This window comes from Mauremys reevesii, linkage group 2 (genome assembly GCF_016161935.1).
Source record: "Mauremys reevesii isolate NIE-2019 linkage group 2, ASM1616193v1, whole genome shotgun sequence".
NCBI lineage: Eukaryota > Metazoa > Chordata > Testudines > Geoemydidae > Mauremys > Mauremys reevesii.
Window position 1 is genome coordinate 85,771,270 of NC_052624.1, and position 14,264 is coordinate 85,785,533.

A 14,264-nucleotide genomic window follows, 5' to 3' on the forward strand; every position below is an offset into this window, starting at 1 on the left:
AGAGTTGTCAGATTCCTGCTTGCCAATGTATTCTGTTAAAATCTGTATTATGACATCTGGATTGTGAGAGGGGAAAGTGAAGGGTTAGCCACCACACTAGGACTGAAATCTAAGGCAGGAGCCTTTTAATTGGCTCTGAGGTTGTGGTTCAGACATTAATAATAATTTTTGTTTGAATATCAAAATATTTAACCAGCTCCAAGTTGAAGATCTGATTCTGAAAATTCTTCAGCGAGGGTTCCTAACCAAATGGATAACCACCTCCTTAGAGCTTTTCTTAGAATTTATAAGTATTGATTATTTCTTGTGTAAATCATCAGATTTATTAGACTTTAATTCCAATCCAAAACTGAGACGAACTTGTTGATTTAACAGTCGTATTGCTTTTATTCTTGGTTCAATTTAATATTATTAACAGATTAGCTTTGGTGTTTTTTTTTATTTTTGTTTAATAGTTTTCATAAAACTAATAACGAGTCAAATTTCTTTGAATAAGCAATGTGGGTCCAGAACTTTGAGAACCTGGGCAGATATCATCCCGTCAACCAAACAGTCTGACCAGCTCCCCCGAATTTAGCCTTCAGTTCTCACATCATTAAAAATCCTGAGGTATAAAGGTATTTACTAGAACTGGTCAGGAATTTTTCAGCAAAACAGGTTTTTTTTGTCAGAGTAACCACCCCACAACTGCCAATAGTTTGGTTGTCACCTGGGATGTAGAACACTGAGGTTTAACTTCTTGCTCCTCTGCACCCTAAATGGGAGGTGCTCTAAATTAGGTAGAGTAAGGGCTTGAACTTGCATTTCATACAGACCAGCTGAGTGCCCTAACCACTGGGCTCTTTTGGGCTGGAGTAGTAGGTCTCAAATTTTCTCATAAAAAAACCCATGAGAGAGAGAGTGAGTTCAAAAGCTGTCCAGTTCTCATTTTGATATGGAACAAAAACAAATGTATTTGTTCAGATTTTTTTATGGAACATAAATCTTGTTTTCCAGCCAGTCCAAGTATTAACCACCATGTCCTAGCTAAATTCTAACTTATGCTGTAAATTCTTGCTTACATAAGTGTGGTTCTGCACTGAAAAGTGACTATAAAACTATCAAGTATCAGAGAAGTAGCTGTGTTAGTCTGTATCCACACAAAAACTCCTCATTGTTTTTATAAAACTATCATTATTGTGCTCCATGTTTCTCCCCTATTGATTTCCATATTGAACTGGCTTAGCTCACATTTTTGTTTCTAACTGCAAGCCTTGTAAACTCTGGATGGGATCAAAGACTGAAAGTGAGGTGTAGCCTCACAAACCATTGACATTCACACCGATACAGGTTCTGCAGCAGAACTGATGACTTAGTGACCCCTCTGCAAACCAGTTGCTGTCTATGGGTTTGCAGTAGGACTAGTTGAAAACATTTTGACTGAAAATTCATTTTTTGACAAAATGAAAATTCTCAGTCTGCTTTCTGAGAAAAAAAATCATTTTTTTTGGTCAAAAACCTGACATATTTTAATTTAGATATTCTGCCATAATTTCTTACAGGAGTTGTAATTCGGTGTCCTCATGTTTTCATTTTCCTCATGATCCACCACATTCAGGGACTTCTATGATGCAATCATCTCTTTCATCATGAGGGGAGACTGTGGTAGATCATGGGAGATATAGTCTGACTCAGGAGTCTGGTCCACAGAGGGGAATGGGAGTGGAGGCAGATGAGCTACAATGCCCATGAGGCATCATAGTGGGGAGACGGAAACATGTTGGGCTTTGAAAAAAATTAGTTTTTAATTTTTCACCAAGTCAAACTTTTCCATAAAAAATGTTGACAATTGTTTTCATTTTCATCACACTTTTTTGTGGTGAGGAAAAAAGCCCATTTTCCAACCAACTGCAGTTGCATCTGACTAGATTTTTAGTTAATAATAATGTTGATGTTTCACAAGAAAAGAGAATCTAGTTCACTTTCTCTTAGCTGTGTGAAGGCTGCAGAATTACACATGGTAAAAATTACTTTTGCTACTAAAATAATCAGGCTGACTCTGAACATATAATCCTAGCATCAGCAGCTGTGTTAAGAAGGTATCATTTTTCTACCTCCACCTTTCAGAGTAGAACCACATTTTAATGTTCTTCTGGTATTTCATCCAGACAAGTTATGCCTTGCTTCCTTTTCTAAAATTGCAGTATATTGCTAGTAAAGAATGAATGCTGTGTACATCCCACTGTGATATCTTAGAAACAGGCCTACCAGATGATGTAGCAAGTTAAATATAAGTCTAGGCTAGATAAATTATTTAAATGGGTATTGTTAAGATAAACACACAAACAAGATTAAATCTGTGTGCACCATTGAAGTGAAACACAAACATGTGGGATTTTCATAGGTGACTAATGTTCAGTATTTAGCATAGAAAGTGAGAGAGCTAAGATAGTGCCACACCCAGGCTGAATTCCTTCCTCCACATATACTGTTCTGTCTCATCAAACATTTCTGAAAGTAGAGTTCTTCTAGTTCCTATATGTGATTGTACTATAGCACTCTCTGTTGGGGAGGCTATTTCTCATAACACCTAAAGGAGCTAGGTCCCTAACTCTCATTGAAAGTCAGACACCTTTGTAAATCTCACCCTCGGTGTAAAATCAAAGTGAGTATTTCCTACTCAAACCTTTCCTATTTCTATATAGAAGCCTTTTGGCTCTACATTCTTGCTTTCCTGAAAAAGAAGAGGAGATTGTTTAAAAAGGACTCCAGACATTCACCCCCACCCCCTTTTCTCAGCATGAGATAGCATTTCCGAGCTTGCTTTTGTGAGGCCACAATCTCAAACAGAGGCAGGTTGAAAGCCAGATCTTTCTTCTCTTAAAAATGGCTGCTCAATACTGCCAGTCTCTTTTCCACAGGTGAGTCCTCATAGAAGATTTGACTGACTTTTTCTGTTCCCAGGACTTTTCGGAAGTTGGATAACACCTGAACACAATTACATGGGGAAAGCTAGAAAACTATTTTTGCCTGTATGCAGGTGACTACACCAGTTTATCTAGTCTACCTCACAACTCCAGTTGATGTCAATGGGACTGCAGGTGGTCTGAACAAGTGAAAAACAGCACTAGGTACATCAGGTACATGAAGCACCCAAAATCACTTGTTACTCTTGGAAAGTTTTGATCTCTATAAATAAGGTATAAGCCTATTCAAGTATAATTAGTTATCTGGTTTGCTTCGTTGAGGGTGACTTTTCCATTACAAAAAAGACTATATTTACACTGATTTCTAAAACTAATCAACAGTACTGCTCTAGAGAGGGGTCTTTTTAATGTAGTGGTGGTTTCACTAATTAGCTGAACGTGAAACATTTTAGAAAATGCATTTAGAAAGTATATCTAGAAATAATGACAATGGCTTGTTTATGAAATGCTAGCAAACTACATGGTCTGTCAAGATACTTTTGTTTTAAAATCCTTGTCAATAGTTTACTGCAAGCTGCAAAAACTAAACAGTTGTTTTGTCTTAGTGTGAGCAAAAAGAGACTGTGCAGTCCACTGAAAATATAAAAGCATAAATTACTAAAGCTTTGAATGTTCATAGCCTTGGATTAATGTTCTGTACAAAAATGGCAGTGAAATCTACATAGTGAAATTGCTGGAACCAATAATATGTTTGAATAAAACAACACCATATGGAAGGGGATAAAAGAGAGGGAATCAATTTACCACAAAGTGTTTTCCACCATTCATCTCCTTCGATGGGCATAAAAGGCAAATAGTTGTCATAGAAACAATAAAATAAAAATCTATTTATTGGGGTTAGATGTTTTACTGCTGTTGGAAATGGATTGAATTTTGCAGGTCAACATGCTGCCTGTACCTCTGGTTCAGTATATTCCACTGTTGTCATTTGTGGTTTATTTAAATAGTTAATGATTTACAAGCCAGTTCTATTTTATCAGTGTGTGGTTGTTATTTTAGTAATTTCAGATCAGGCCTTGAACTCTACACTGCCATTTGGGAACTTTTTAAAAATTCAGTTGTAAGCAACCAGCTCAGGACTTCGTTAATCCAGGATGTATTTTATATCATTCTTGTCTGACAGACATTGTCCACTTTTTATCACATAAACTGAACTCACACATTACATACTGGTGTGTGACTTCGAAGCCTTTTGCGCTGGACCTGTTTAAAGAGATACCAGTTCCAAATAGTCCTCCACATGTCAGAATACAACTACTCTGGCCCTGAAACTGATGCCTCCTGGTATGTACCAGCATGCAGAGCTTATGGACTTACAAGAGCACTCACTGCAAAAACATGCCATCCAAACTACCCATAAGTTTCAAACAACCCAAAAAGACCCAGAAATGTGGCTGAAATTTGGACCTAGATGTCTACATTTTCTAACCCAGTGGTCCCCATCGTGGTGCCCACGGGCGCCATGGCACCCGCCGGGGCATTTATGTGCGCCCGCCTAGTGCCCAGCAGGGAAGAGAAGCCGCGGCCCTGCATCTGCCGGGGACAGAGTACTCTGGGGCTGCGGACACTGGCGTTCTCTGTCCTCGCGGCTTCTTTCCGGCTTCTCTCTTCTCTCTGGATTCATATAGTATGTACTATTAAATATGATGGCTTTTGTATTATTTAATGTACAAATACAAAATTACCCTTGAAAAATTGTTGGCGCCTGCCACACTCTTCTGAAAACATGAGGGTGCTACTGGCCACAAAAAGGTTGGGGACCACTGCTCTAACCCCTGAAAGAATTGGGTCTAGGGAGCCAGTTCAGACCAATACAGAAAATATCCAGATAACAGATACTTGAACTGGAATATTTTTGATATATAATGCCCCAAAATAAAAGTCAAAATAAAAGATATAATAAAATTCCTGAGAGAAAACATCCTTGGGATGGGAGTTTAAATGAAAAACAGTACCTTGAAAGACTAGAGAGACTCCAAAGAAAGGCAACAGAAAATAAAAGCATAGTAGGTTATGACCTATAGTGTAGAGACAGGCATAATCTGGAACAAAACATGTGAACTTCCCATCTGCCAGCCCTTGAATTCTGAGCTGAACCGGAATCCAGAATCTAAAAATATATACCCAAATCTGTATTTAGGTGCATAAATAAGTGGCCCGATGTTAATTAGGCTGAACTCCTCAGCTTTCATTTTTTTAAGCTGTTAACTAGAATTGGCAGCTTTGTTCCCCAGTCTGAAACTTAATTTATGATTTAAAGGGGGTTAAAAAAGTAATATAAGTAAACAAACGGTTGTCCATTAATCTCCAACTTTTATTTTTCTGTATTATTTGTGGAAAGGCCACTCGTGTGTTACAAGGCTTACAGACAATTAAAGAGACAACGGCCAGATTTTCTTCAGTTGCTAGTGCTTTTGTGTCTCGCCATTTTTTGGAGCCCCAATTCAAGACACCTTTTAGCAAGTGATGCCTTTGAAAATCGGGCCCCTTTAAGGTGTCACAAGTGGCCACCTAAAATCTCTGATCACTTTTGAAAATTATAGCTAAAACTTCTGTCCCAAAGAGCTTGCATTCTACAGTCCCAAAGAGCTTGCATTCTACATAGACAAATAGATAGGCATATAGATGAAGGAAGGGAAGAGATAAAAAACAACATGATACACAATGTAGTTTTGCATACGTGATTTTAGTTCCATTCTTGTCTCTCTCTCTCTCTTTTTATTGGGTGGGAGAGGTGGTAGGGTTCACTAATCAAATTACTTACTACCCCTCTAAGGGGGATAGATGGAATTAATAAGATTTTGAAAGAAGGCCATTTTTAAGGACGCTCTTATGGCTATGGGTGAAATCCCAGCCCAGTGAAGTCAATGGGAGTTTTGATATTAACTTTGATGTGTCCACAATGTCATCCCAAATGCTTTGTGACTGATGGGGAAAGCACTATGAAAAAAGTAACCGTAAAAAAGGGAACTTGGCATTTGAAAAGTAAAATAGTTTACTTTGCCTGCCAAACACCATTTCATGATGGTCCCATGTCATTATATGGAGTCATCGTGGATAGTTCTCTGAAGATGTCCACGCAGTGTGCAGAGGCGGTCAAAAAAGCAAACAGGATGTTAGGAATCATTAAAAAGGGGATAGAGAATAAGACTGAGAATATATTATTGCCCTTATATAAATCCATGGTACGCCCACATCTCGAATACTGTGTACAAATGTGGTCTCCTCACCTCAAAAAAGATATTCTAGCACTAAAAAAGGTTCAGAAAAGGGCAACTAAAATGATTAGGGGATTAGAGAGGGTCCCATACGAGGAAAGATTAAAGAGGCTAGGACGCTTCAGCTTGGAAAAGAGAAGACTAAGGGGGGGACATGATAGAGGTATATAAAATCATGAGTGATGTTGAGAAAGTGAATAAGGAAAAGTTATTTACTTATTCCCATAATACAAGAACTAGGGGTCACCAAATGAAATTAATAGGCAGCAGGTTTAAAACAAATAAAAGGAAGTTCTTCTTCACGCAGTGCACAGTCAACTTGTGGAACTCCTTACCTGAGGAGGTTGTGAAGGCTAGGACTATAACAATGTTTAAAAGGGGACTGGATAAATTCATGGTGGCTAAGTCCATAAATGGCTATTAGCCAGGATGGGTAAGAATGGTGTCCCTAGCCTCTGTTCGTCAGAGGATGAAGATGGATGGCAGGAGAGAGATCACTTGATCATTGCCTGTTAGGTTCACTCCCTCAGGGGCACCTGGCATTGGCCACTGTCGGTAGACAGATACTGGGCTAGATGGACCTTTGGTCTGACCCAGTACGGCCGTTCTTATGTTCTTATGATATATGTCATGTGAACAGTACCAGACAAGCTAATTTAGCAAGTCAGTTATAGCTTTATTATTTATTTGTATTACCATAGCACCTGAGACCCTTAGTTGTGAACCAGGACCCAATTGTTTCCCTGATAACTGATGACAAATCAAAACTGAGACAGTTTTGTGTAAACCCTTTGACAGTATTTAATATAAAGCAAATGATTAGTGTTCCTTTAAGTACATGTATATTACACTCCTTAACAGCTACCCATTCAATTTTACAAATTTAAACTTTGTAAATGTATTTGAAATGTCTCTTGAAGTCAATTGTCACATCCTTTTACCTTAATCTTCATAACTCTCCCAGTATGAGAGGTATATTTAATTTACATTATAGTCTAATCTGAAAATGGAGTAACACATGGGTTTTTATAATAGGTTTCAAGAGGACAAATCAGTTTGGACAAAACAAGAACCTGTTCTACAGTTGCCCAACATGCAAATGAAATCTTTTGGTTTAAAAGAAAAAGTTAGAACTTTTTAAAAGTTATACTTTTCTCTCTCCTTTTTACTGCCACGGCTCTATACCTCCTTTGTTAGGACTGGCTCAGACTGGAAAGAGAAGTGTCCGAGCACCCCACGAAACACTGCTATCATGAGACTTCTTTCCCAGCAGGTAGCAAGGGGTAAAAATCTCATGGAAAAATTTCCTCCTAAAGTTGCAGAATTCAAGCCGTCCAGATTACACTGCTCTACAGCCAAAATGCTTCTGAAATAAATGTAGTCAAACTTTACTAATTCTGGGTCATTGAGAATGAAAATGATGCTTAAAATTGTTGATTGGCTCTAGTGTTCAAGATATGCTATTGGGTCAGTATATACGACCCTTGACTTGGGAATGGCGGAGGATAAGTGAGTTATAAAGGGAAGGGATCTCAATTTAAACCAGAAATGACTAAAATACATCTTTGACTGGATCTATGAATAAATCTATGACTGGGTTTGGACAGTACTTGCTTTTTAGGCAAAACAATGAATGATGCAATCTGAAGCTGGTATTGCGTTATACATGATATGAATTGCATCATGTTATTCCTAGAAGTCATGGATGATGCAATCATAACGAAGCTTACATCACTCTGCTGAACAAATTGCCCTATATCAGCTCTAGAAATCATACAGTGTCGTGCTCTCTTATTTGTCAGTGTTTGATTTTGCAAAGGGACACATTTCTGTTTAGCCAAAGTGAGCAGAGTTGCCTCGTACTTGTGTGACCAGTGCAGATAACTTCTGCTATGTTTGTGGTGAAGTGACTTTTGCATCACAAAAGCGCAGTATAACCACTATGGTTAAGAAAGCCTATCACCTTTATTTTGGCTGCAAAACTGGAGATCAGGACAAGAGGTGGGCCCCACACATATGCTGCAACACTTGTGCAACAAATCTTCGCCAGTGATTGAACAGGAAAAGGAAATCTATGCCTTTTGCAGTGCCAATGATGTGGAGAGAGCCAACAGATCATACCAGCAATTGTTACTTCTGCATGGTGCCCCCAGTTGGGAAAGGTGTGTCAAAGAAGAAAAAGTGGACTGTGCATTATCCAAACATTCCATTAGCTATACGCCCAGTACCCCACGGAGAAGGACTGCCGGTTCCTGATGCACCAGAATCATTCTCACTTGAGTCAGACGAGGAAGAGGAAGAGGATGAAACTTCTGGTCCTGAACCATCAATGTCACAGGACCCACATTTTCTCCCATCCTCCTCCTCTGAACCACACCTCATAACACAAGGTGAACTGATTGACCTTGTCAGGGATTTGGAACTACCCAAGAGTAAGGCAGAGCTGTTGGGCTCCAGACTACAACAGTGGAATCTCCTGGCAGGTGATGTTAGGGTTTCCATGTTCCGTGACCGTCAAAAGGATCTTGTCCCATTCTTCTTCATGGAAGGTGATCTTGTCGCCTGCAACAACATCGATGGTGTGATGGCAGCCCTCACCATCATTCACGATCCAGATGAGTGGAAACTGTTCATTGATTCATCGAAGACGAGTCCTAAAGCTGTTTTACTGCATAATGGCAATGTTTTGCCATCAATTCCAGTTGGTCATGCAGTCCATATGAAGGAAACCTATGACAACATGAAACAACTTTTGAGGTGCATAAACTATGACCAACATCAGTGGCAGCTTTGTGGCAATTTGAAGGTTGTTGCTCTCTTGCTTGGTCTGCAGACTGGATACACAAAGTACTGCTGTTTTCTCTGTGAATGGGATAGTCGTGCAAGAGATTCCCACTACATCAAGAAAGATTGGCCACTCTGACAGTCATTGGAGCCTGGGAGGAAAAGTGTTCAGCATCCACCACTTGTTGAATCAAGGAAGATTTTGTTACCAACCTTACACATCAAGCTGGGTCTGATGAAGAACTTTGTCAAGGCCATTGACAAAACACAAGCAGCTTTCAAGTACCTCCATGGAAAATTTCCAAGGTTAAGTGAAGCTAAGATAAAGGAAGGTGTCTTTGTTGGTCCTAAGATTCGTGAACTTCTTCGAGATGATGCATTTGACCATGTACTGCGTGGCAAGGAAAAGATGGCATGGAAAGCCTTCCAGTTAGTGGCAATAAATTTTCTCGGAAACAACAAGGCAGACAACTACAGGTTGTTGGTGGAAAACCTCCTCAAGGCATACAAAAGCCTTGGTTGCAACATGTCACTAAAGATACATTTTTTGCACTCTTATCTAGATTTTTTTCCACCGAACTGCGGAGCAGTGAGCGACGAGCACGATTTCACCAGGACATTGCAACAATGGAGAAACGCTATCAGGGCAAATGGAGCCCATCAATGCTTGCAGACTATTGCTGGACAGTGACAAGAGATGCTCCATTTAATGAATACAAGAGACAAGCCAAGAAGCGCCGAGTAGACACTGAATAGGACTAAACTATGTACATAATAGTTTTTTGCCTTTTGTTTCATAATACATTTTAGTTCTATAACCCTTTTGCTGATTTTTAAAGTGTTACATAAACAGGACAGGTGAAATATTATCATGTAAAGCAACCATAAACACATGAAAAGACCTAGGTTTACAATTTATGATTAAAACTCTACTATCTACACAATATACATAGACATAAAATGTAAAAACTTAAATATCTTAGAAACAGTAGCCAATCAGTTGTTTTAATTGTCATATTTGAATTCAGCACATCAAAATACATAATAAATAGCACATTTTATCTCTGAAGCAGACGACTTCTCAAAAATTGTAGACCATAATTATGCAACCATTTAGATATTCATCTGAATTAGTTAAAGTTGCTGAAACTTTTGAAGTTCACCCTGCACTAAAGCCCCCCTACACTTTTATAGGAATTGCCCCGAGCAATGCACTGAAAATGTTAGCCTACTACAGTGACTGCAGAGGGAGCCATGCATGAAATTATTATTGGCCAGAATCTGAAACCCTTCCTTTGAAAAATATCTTCCTCCACAAGAAGTCTAATTTAGTTTGAATGGGACTACTTGGGAAGTACAGCATTACTCCAGGTCAGGGTAGTATAATCTGGCACATTGGCAATTACTGCCACAACTTTGTTGCACATCTCTTTTCTGAGGGAACACAGCAGTGAACCTGTGTGCTTGTCATTCTCCCCATTAAGACTTTTTAAATAGACATTTTGTATTAGGTGAATGACATTTTTCGGTGCATGTTAGCCAACTGGCACTCCTCTTTGCACTGTGTGATGCAAATGGTGATGGAATGGTGATAGGAAATAAATTTCATTAGCAGCTTTTTTGATATTACAGGTGGAGGAAACAGGTGGAGGGAGAAAGTGCCATCTGGAAAACAGTGATGAATGGTCAGGGTGGTCAAGAAGTCACAGCTCTGTGTAGAGGCTTCCCTCAGAACATGAAACTGGTCAGCTGCAAAATGGAGAATAGCTGGTTAGGCAGTAGTACGGCTGAAAAAGGATCTGGTGGTTATGGTGGATTGCAAATTAAATATAAGCCAACAGTATGATGCAGTTGCAAAAAAAGGCTAATATCACTCTAGTGTCTAGTAACAGGAGTGTCGTATGTAAGACATGGAAGGTAATTGTCCTGCTCTACTTGGCATTGGTGAGGCCTCAAGCTGGAGTAGTGTGTCTAGTTTTGGGCCCTACACTTTAAGAAAGATGTGGACAAATTAAAGAGTCCAGAGGAGAGCACCAAAAATGATAAGAGCATTAGGAAAGTTGACGTATGAGGAAAGGTTAAAAAATCTGGGCATGTTTAGTCTTGAGAAAAGAAGACTGAGGGGAGACCTAATATGTCTTCAGATATGCTAAGCACTGTTATAAAGAGGATGATGATCAATTGCTCTCCCTGCCCACTGAAGGTAGGTCAAGAAGTAATGGGCTTAATTGGAGCAGGATAGATTTAGGTAACATATTAGGAAAATCTTTCTAATTGTAAGGGCAGGTAAGCTCTGGAATAGAGTTCCAAGGGAGTTGTGGAATCCCCCTCACTGGAGGTTTTCACATATATCTTCAGAAAATTTCAAAAAGAATCCCTTCGAATTTGAATATCTGATACTTTCACATACTATCGAACCCTAGGTCAGGAAGGCACTGGAATTTAGACCTCCTGTTTTGCTTGTCTACTGTGAGTGAGTCATCATGATTGCTTTTTAAATACAAAGGGCACTAACTCTTCTGTTGCAAATGGAGCGCTGATTTCCTCTTGCAGAAGGGTTTGAAGAAAGCTGTAATCATAGAGTCAGTGATTCAAACATGTCACTGGTGACTGAAGTACCATGTTTTTAACATCCAAAGAAGGGCCATTTGTGATGCTTGAGGTGTGTCCATGTGAAACTGATAGATAAACTAAAGACTGAGCTTGGAGGCAGCCACTAAATCTTAAAATAGAAAACTAAGGAAATTCAAGGTTGCTTGTTCAGAGAATTGTGTTGCCATTTTCATGAAATATGGTAACTACGGTACTTTCTGTCTTTATTTTAGGCAGGAAATAAAGTGGAGCACTGGGTAAATGTAAAGCAATCTGTACAAAATGAGTGTTATGGATTATTAAAATGGCAAATACAGCATCTGTGTATAGGCATATATGTCGGAAAGATACACACACACAGCCAGAGAGTCCACCTGTTCCTTAACAACAATTTATTTTTTGCATGACAAGAAAAGCAGGCTCTATTGGCAAAACAGAAACTAACATTGCAAACAACTTTATGTTCAATTCAATCTTTATTCTCCACTAGTTTTGAGTTCAGTTTACAGATGAGCCCAAACTAACACCAGGCACCCAAACACCAGAAATTTGTGGTGTGGGGAGAGGGGACTTTGAAAACTAAACCAAAATTCAGAATGTAATTCTGAAAATGGTCCCTATATTAATGAACTGAAGTAGGGTAGAGACCATCTTTTCATTCTGTGTTTGTACCCAAACTGTGACGAAGACTCCTAAGTGCTACAATAACACAATTAATAAATGTTCAGATTCATACAGCCTTGGAATTTGGGATATGCAAGTTCTGAAGCTGATTTTTGTAGCGTGGGCTCATTTCTGTCAAATAACTTTAATGTGCTATATAAATTAGCTAAGGATTCTCTATCTGGAAGCATGCAAAGGTACGCTTTGCACCCAACAGCACTGGTTTCAGTGGACAAATAGAACTGAAGAATACTCTGTGGGCCAAGTGCCTTTTATTTATGTCATAGCTCATTTTTTGGATGTTAAGGACTACATATGTACCCTTTCAGAGCCAAATGACCACTGGTTTTGAGGGTGTTCTGATATCTCATGGACAGAAGGGAAGCGCCTCCCAAGAGTGTAGAACTGTGCAGCTAATATTTGAACAGGTTATAGTTAAATTGGATGGAGTAATGTTGGGCAACAAATTATGATACTTATATGTGATGAGACAGTGAAAAAAACTGAGATTATATTTAGTTTCAGGAGATAGTGATTATGAAATTACTTGAAGCCCATGAGGAGTCCCATTGGTTTCATGGGGAGTATTCATGTGCTTTAAATTAGGTGTTTAAGTACCTTGTGGCCATATGCTGCATAGCTGGAGAACATCTAAATTTCTGCACAGTCCATATGTTGCAGCCAACATGGGGGAATTCTTTATTAGACCTTGTCCTAACAGATAAAGAGGAACTTATCACAGAACTAAAAATTAACAGTGCCTAGGTACAAGTGATCATGACTTGATCATATTTCTAATGTACAAGCAACATAAAGTCATACAAGTTATATATATACACCTGGTACTTTTATAAGGCCAATTTCACAAAGCTGAAAACAGTAATGAGCCAAATCGGCTGGGAGGAAGAATTTAATCAGAAAAATGTGAATAATAATTGGGAATCGTTTAAGAACACCTTACTGGATACCCAAAAAGCCACAATCCCGGCTGTGCTGATTAAAAAACTGACTTGTTCTAGAGAGGAAGTGAAGGCAGCTATAAAAAAATTAATATATATATTTTTAGTTAGGAATTGTTGAAAATTGATACAGGTAGCAAAGAGATACAAAGAAAAATCTATGTCCAGCAGAATTAAGGACAATAAGGAGTTTTTAAAATATATTAGGAATATATAATGTGTATATATAATACATAAAAGGAACCCTGACAATGGTATTGGTCCATTACTAGATGGAAATTGTAGAATTAGCAGTAATAATGCAGAAAAGGCAGATGTATTCAATAAATATTCTGTTCTGTAGTTAGGGAAAAATAGATGCTATAGTCTCATCATTGGGTGATGATAATACTCTTTCTATTCCTCTAGTATCTCTTGAGGATGACAAACATATGCTGCTAAAGTTAGACATTTTAAAATCAGCAGATTCAGACAACTTAATAATATATAGGAAATATACCAATCTCCTAGGACTGGAAGAGACCTTAAAAGGTCATTGAGTCCAGCCCCCTGCCTTCACTAGCAGGACCAATTTTTGCCCTAGATCCCTAAGTGGCCCCCTCAAAGATTGAACTCACAACCTTGGGTTTAGTAGGACAATGCTCAAACCACTGTGCTATCCCCCACCAAGATTTTTAAAAGAGCTGGCTAAGCAGATTGCAGGTCCATTAATGTTGGTTTTCAATAAGACTTGGAGCACTGGGGAAGTTCCAGTAGACTGGAAGAAAGCCAATGTTGTGCCAATTTTTAAAAAGGGTGAACGGGATGAGTTGCGTCATTATAGGTCTGGCAGCCTGATGTCTATCTCTGGCAAGTTAATGGAGCAACTGATACAGGACGTGATCAATAAAGAATTAGAGGAGGATAATTTAAATAATACAAATCAACATGGGTTTGTGGAAAATATATCCCTGTCAAACGAACATAATTTTTTTAAGAGATTACAAGTTTGTATGACAAAGGTAATAGTGTTGATGTACTGTACTTAGACTTCTGTAAGGCATTTGACATTTCAATTAAAAACCTAAAATGACGTAAAATTA